This window comes from Canis lupus, chromosome 1 (genome assembly GCF_003254725.2).
Source record: "Canis lupus dingo isolate Sandy chromosome 1, ASM325472v2, whole genome shotgun sequence".
In the NCBI taxonomy this organism is placed as follows: domain Eukaryota; kingdom Metazoa; phylum Chordata; class Mammalia; order Carnivora; family Canidae; genus Canis; species Canis lupus.
In genome coordinates this window covers 64626675-64633457 of record NC_064243.1, presented here as the reverse complement: position 1 = coordinate 64633457, position 6783 = coordinate 64626675, and the positions used below count along the sequence as shown (strand labels likewise).

Here is a 6783-nt window from a genome sequence, read left to right as displayed (position 1 = left end):
TTTTACATTCCCACCACCAGTGCTTGAGTTCCAATTTCTCCACATCATCAACATTTGTTATTATCTGTCTTTTGATTATAACCATCTGGTGGTTGTGAAGTACTATCTCAGTGGTTTTTATTTACATTTATCTGATGACTAAAGATATTGAGCAAACTTTCATGTGCTTATTGGTCATTTGTGTGTATTCTTTGGAGAATTGTCTATTCAAATCCATTCTCATTTATTAGTTGGGTTGTCTTGTATTATTGAGTGGTGAGAGTTATTTATATATTTTAGAAAATGGAACACTTTCAGATATATGATTTGTAAACATTTCCTCCCATCTTGTTGTTTATCTTTTCACTTTTTGATAGTATTTTTTGAAGGAAAAATTTCTAAATTTTGATGAAATCCAGTTTGTCTATTTCTTTCTTTGGTTACTTGTGCTTTTGGTGTCATATCTAGGAAACCATTGTTTAACCCAAGGACATGAAGACTTAGTCCCCTATTTTCTTTTAAGATTTTAATGATTTTAGTTCTTCCATTTGGGCCTTTGATCCATTCTGAATTAATTTTTGTATGTGGTGTGAGATAGGAATCCAACTTCATTCTTTTAAGTGTGGATATCCAGTTGTCCAGTACCATTTGTTCGAAAGCCTTTTCTTTCCCCCATGATCCTGGCACCCTTGTCAAAATCAGTTGAGCATAAATATTAGGTTCATCTCTGGGCTCTTTCCTCTATTCTATTGATCTATATGTTTATCCTTATATCAATACCATAAAGTCTTCATTACTATAGTGTGTGGTGAGCTCATAACTTTGTAATTGGAAAGTATGAGTCCTCCAACTTTGTTATACTTTTTCAAGATTGTTTGGCTATTATGAGTTTTAGCTTGTCAATTTCTTCAAAAAAGGGCAGCTAAGGTTTTGAAAAGGATTGAGAGTATGCTATAATTGCCACATACTTATAATTCCAACATATTTGTAAATCTGCCAAATTTCCTTTTGTTGTTATTTCTAATTTACTTCCTTATGGCCAGAGAACATATTTGTATAATTGCAACCCTTTACATTTATTGAGACTTGCTTTATGACTTAATACATGGTCCATTCTGGAGAATGTTCCTTCTGCACTTGAGAAGAATGTATGTTCTATCATTAGATAGAGTGTTTTCTAGATACGTTATGTCTAGTTGGTCCAAAATATTATTTAAGCCTTCTATTTCCTTATTGATCCTCTGTCTAGTTGTTCTATCCTTTTTTGAAAGTGGAATAATTAAACCTACAACTATTATTGCTGAATTTCTTCCTTCAGTACTGATAGTTTTTGCTCCATATATTTTGGGCTTTGTTGTTAGGGGCATATATATTTATAATTGTACAGATTCAGATTAGGAATGCATCAAACCATGGCAGACAAAACAACTATATATAGACTCATGTAATTTTAAAGATGATGCCTATCTTAGTCCTTATCTAGCCCTCTTACAGATGAGAAAAAACTGAGATACACAAAGACTAAATGACTTTCCAAAGTGATAGAGCTACTAGTTTTATTGCTAGAGGCAGGATTAGAATTAAAGTCTGTTGACTCACAATCAGACGGTCATCTCTACTAGAGCCCAGTAGTAGCCTGGAGCTGTTTTTAAAAAGGTATATGTATATTACCTTATTACTAACCCTAAAAATTATCTTCAGTATAAAAGCATAGGTGAAAAATTATTTGTCTAGTTTTCCTAAAACAGAAAATTTCATATGTCAATATTAAAAAAAAATCCTATACAAAAATGTCATGGGGGAAGAAATATGGCTAAATGATGGTAATGAATTTTATGTTCTGAATGGGAAAATCTGATTTTTAAAAACACTAACGAAAAGACAAAGTTCAGACTAACCTATGTCAAAATAATGGAATGTAATGGGAAAGTAATAATGGAATGTAATGGAAAACTAACCTATGGCAAAATGATGGAGTGTAATGGAAAAGTAAAGGTTTTAATTGGCTCTTGCAATCCAGTTGTATTTTGTTAAGAAATATTTGAATCTTAAAAAAAGTTGTCACCTGTTGTCACCTGTTGACATGAGTAAATGGTATCATTTTTGGTTGCTTGTCTGACTTCAATAGAACATAAGAAGTAACATCTTTGGTCTAGCAGAAGCCAACTAATTCAAATTTAGGGATGAACTTTTCTACTGGGGGAAAAAGACAGAAATAAAGAAAACAGATCTAGCAATAAATTTTGGAGTAGCATTAACTTTGAGTTTTTTCCCAATATGAATGCAAGTCCTTTCTTAAAATTAACTTTGTTGGATCCCTGGGTGGCTCAGCCATTTAGCGCCCGCCTTCGGCCCAGGGCGTGGTCCTGGAGTCTTGGGATTGAGTTCCACGTTGGGCTCCCTGCAGGGAGCCTGTTTCTCCCTCTGCCTGTCTCTCTCTCTCTCTCTGTCTGTCTCTCATGAATAAATAAAATAAAATCTTTAAAAAAATTAACTTTGTTTTCAATAGTCTATAATATCCATAAAATGCATTAAAATTTGTTGCAATTTAAATCTTAAACACCCTTCCTCTCCTTCTTCCTGTTTATTTTCAGAGTCACTTGAATACAGTTATTGGCTGAGTACATTGGAGGGTATGCCTTTTCCTAGTCTGTAATTTAAATGACCCCTTTCCTTAGAGGTGTGGATTTAAACTAAAGTCAGTTACACATTTCATGCATGACTCATAGTTGTATTTATTTTCTCCAATTATATTTGTTATGCTCTGTTTATTTTGATTCTTAAGCACATAATCCAGATCTGGGTTTTTCAAAGCTCACCAGTATCTTTATAGTCTCTTGCTTTTGTGAACTTGTAATTTTAGCCCAAGTGATTTATTTGACATGCCATCAGTCGGCTTCCAGTGATCATTTGTTAAGAACCTGAGTGGACAATAAGAAAGTCCAATAAAGGGCAGCCCCATGCAGCACACTCCAGCCAGATGGCAGTGGTCTGGAAGTGGGAGGCCTTGGGAGGAGGAGGGCCCACGGGGAAGGCGGCAGCACTGCAGCTCCAAGTCCCAAGGGATGGGTGTGCCCAGGCATGTAGCTGGAAGCTGCCTCTGTCAGGAGTGAAGGCCTTGGCTGGGCGGACCCCGATGTGATCCTTAAGGGACAGAAAGCCATCTTCACTCTGGCACAAACCTCAGAGACCATTGCAAAAGGTGCTTGCTGCTGTGTTCAACAAGCAACGAGGAAAACCCTCCAGAGGAGAGGTTTGGATAATGCAATAGAAGCTGTGGATGAATTTGCGTTTCTGGAAGGGACTTTGGGTTGATGGCTGAGTTGGACAGTTTTGTGAGCCTTCACCTGCATCCTTTAGCTAGCTACTGCCCTGCAGGCCTCAGCTTTGAAGAACATTGGAATATTGTACTTATGTACTTTTCCTGTTCTACCTTCACCTAAGCTGGGATAAGTAGAGATCTCACCTGTTAGCTTTTCTCTACAAGGTCTTCCACTAGTTGTGTCTTCCTTTTCAGGCTTGGATGCTATCGCTGCTGTTTGAGGCAGAGGAAAAGAAAATGATTTGTATAGGCTGCTTGATGAATGATGAGGACCATAATCAAGGTCTCTGATCAATTTTAAAAAAAGCATGAAAGAAAGAAAAGAATAAAGAAAGAAAAGAAAGTAAAATTAGGACTTGTTGGAAAATGTGGCTGAGATTAAAGGTGGATAAATAAAGGAATATCCTTCATTTGTTCAACAAATATTGAAGAGACTCCTGTGTTACCAGACATCATTCAACAGTGAAAAAAACTGATTAAATTTCTGGTCTTATGGAGCTTACATTCTAGTTATGAAAGGAAGATATTAAAGAAACAAGCAAATAAATACATGGTTCCCCTATTAATTAGTTCTAAGAAGAAAAAGCAAGTCAGGGGAATAATATTTAAAAAGAATACATGGTTAGGGAAAGCCTCCCTGACAAGAAGGGATGGATCAGATGTCTATTTGAATAAAGAGAAAAGTAAGCTATTTGGATATCTTGAGATGAAAAAGCCAGCTTTTTAAAAAATAGAGCTACCCTATGACCCAGCAATTGCACTACCAATGATACAGATGCAGTGAAACGACAGGACCCACGCGCACCCCAATGTTCACAGCAGCAATGTCCACAATAGCCAAACTGGAAGGAGCCACGATGTCCTTCGGCAGATGAATGGGTAAAGAAGATGTGGTTTATATATGCAATGGAATATTCCTCAGCCATCAGGAAAGATGAATATCTACCATTTACATTGATGTAGATGGAACTGGAGGGTATTATGCTGAGTGAAATAAGTCAATAGGAGAAAGACAATTATATGGTTTTACTTATAATTACTTATAATTTACGTAATATACTTATATTTACGTGGAATATAAGAAATAGTGAAAGGGACCAGAAGGAAGGGGAGGAAACTGAGTGGGGAAAAATTAGAGAGGAAGACAAACCATGAAAGACCCCTAACTCTGGGAAAAAGGGTTGCAGAAGGGAAGGTCGGTGGGAGGATGGGGTAACTGCATGTCGGGCGTTGAGGAGGGCACTTGATGGGATGAGCTATATGCTGTTATACTATATGTTGGCAAATTGAATTTAAATTAAAAAAAAAACAGAAAAAAAAAACAGCTTTTGTACTGAGTTCATTCAGGAGTGACAAGGAAGCCAGTGTGACTGGAGATGGAAGAGGTGAAAACAGAGAGTCAGGTCATTTAGGGCCTTGCAGCCCATGATTTTCTATGAGTTGAGTAGGAGCTCTGGAGGTTTCCGGTAGCAGTGACAAGATCCGACTCAGGCTTTAAAAAGATCACTCAGGCTTTTGTGTGAAAAACACAAATGTAGAGGGCCAGGGGTAGAAGCAGAGAGACAAATTAGGAAACTTTCATATTCCAGGCAGGAGATGGGGGTGATTTAGACCACCGTGGTGGCAGAGTTCCAGAGAAGGGCGGGGAAATACTGGGTACTGTGAGTTTGGGTTGATGAGAGGGAAACGGAGGTATACAGACCCACATGACTTTTCTTCCTTTATTTTTGGCTGTGTACAGAATTGATAGGAGCAATGTAAAGATTTATATTAAAATGAGCATGACTATTCATCACCCAGATCAAGAAATAAAACTATTGCCAGGACATTAAAAGCCTTTATGATCCCCTCCCCAGCTATATCATTTCCCTGCTTCCCGGAGGTAACCATTATACTGCTTTTTAAAAATTGTTATTCTCTTATGCTTCTTTATGGATTTACCAGTTATATATGGTATCCCTACACAATATACTGCTTACTAGTGGAAAATGGTAGCAAGCACGAACCTAGCTGTGTAGGGAAAGGATAATATTACCATATTGAGATAGATGATTCTGGGAAAAGGAGAGTGAACAGAACTGTATTATCATAATATGGCTTTAGCTTCCCTGAGAGTTTGTAAACTTCTTCCATCTGGAGAAGTCTTTGGGCAAGATTTTGAGTGGATCCTGGAAAACACTGGGCTAGCATTTTGGAATTGGGCCAGTAAGCAGGACTGTGTTACGAACTAGGCTCTGGATGTTTAATAGAAAAAAATATTTAGTGAGGGAGTAAGTTGCTCTTTCTTTTTTGCTTCTATGCTAACCATTGCTGCTGTGCTTCTAAGCTTACCTCTAGCTCTCAGGAGCAAATCGAAGCAGAACATTTCTGGGAAGTGAACTGAGTGTCTCGAGCAGATTTAGGCTGTGGCACATGGAATGGAAAGCCATAACTTACTCAGATAAAAGTCTGGGCTGGCTCTGCTGGGCATTCTCAACTCATGATGAAAAGGAAATACATGACAAAGCCCTCAACGGGGGCCTGTATCACATTGTTCCAAACTAACTGCTCTCTCCCTCCAGTGTAGCTACTACCATCCTGAGAATGTTTCTTCATCATCCTTCTTGAGAGTTCCCTTGATTTTATCCTGTTCCCTGCATCCCATGTTTTTCTGAGGGTTGAGTTTAACTCTCCCACCCTTCTGCTTCTTTTATACAGTCAATAATCATTTAATCAACCTCTCATTTTGTAATGGTCTTTATTCCTATTTGTATCTTCATCTTCCATTTGGGACCACTTTCCTTTTGCCCTTTGAACATTCTTCAGAATTCCTTTGATGCATGTCTGCTGGTGGTGAGCTCATGGTTTTCTTATTTTAAAAAGGTCTTTATTATACTTTTATTCTGCATGGAGAATCAGCAGTAATTTAAAAAGTGTTTTTTTTTTTTTTTTTTTTTTTTTTCGGGTCACTGGAGTGGCTCAGTGGTCGAGCATTTGCCTTTGGCTCAGGTCGTGATTCCAGGGTCCCAAGATGGAGCCCCGCATCAGGCTCCCCACATGGAGCCTGCTTCTCCCTTTCTCTGCCTCTCTGTCTCTCATGAATAAATAAAATCTTTTTTTAAAAAAGTTTTTTTCCATGTGAACATTTATTGACCTTTATCTGACTTTCTTTCAGGAGTGTTTGGACTGATTTGTTGTTTAAGGCAAATGACTGGTTTTTATTTATTTTTGTTTGTTTGTTTGTTTGCCGTGTGTGTGTGTGTGTGTGTGTGTGTGTGTGTGTGTATTTGTTTGTGTGTGCATGTGCCACATTCAGTCACCTGGCTGCACCAAAATGGGAACGACAACATCTTTTCAATATTCTCATCCTCATGTTCCCTTCTTCGTTGGCTTGCCCTGTTCCAAATGAAGGGTTTTTGTCCTCTTTCTCTTGCCTTTTCTTTTTAAAGGTTTTTATTTATGTATTTGAGAGAGAGGGAGAGAGAGAGGGAGGGTGAGCACGA

General features: G+C 37.9%; 1 pseudogene; it reads left to right on the top strand.

Moving 5' to 3' along the window:
* The first annotated feature begins 2939 nt into the window (after positions 1-2939).
* Positions 2940-4577, top strand: LOC112644528 (DNA polymerase epsilon subunit 4-like; annotated as a pseudogene).
* Positions 4578-6783: the final 2206 nt, after the last annotated feature.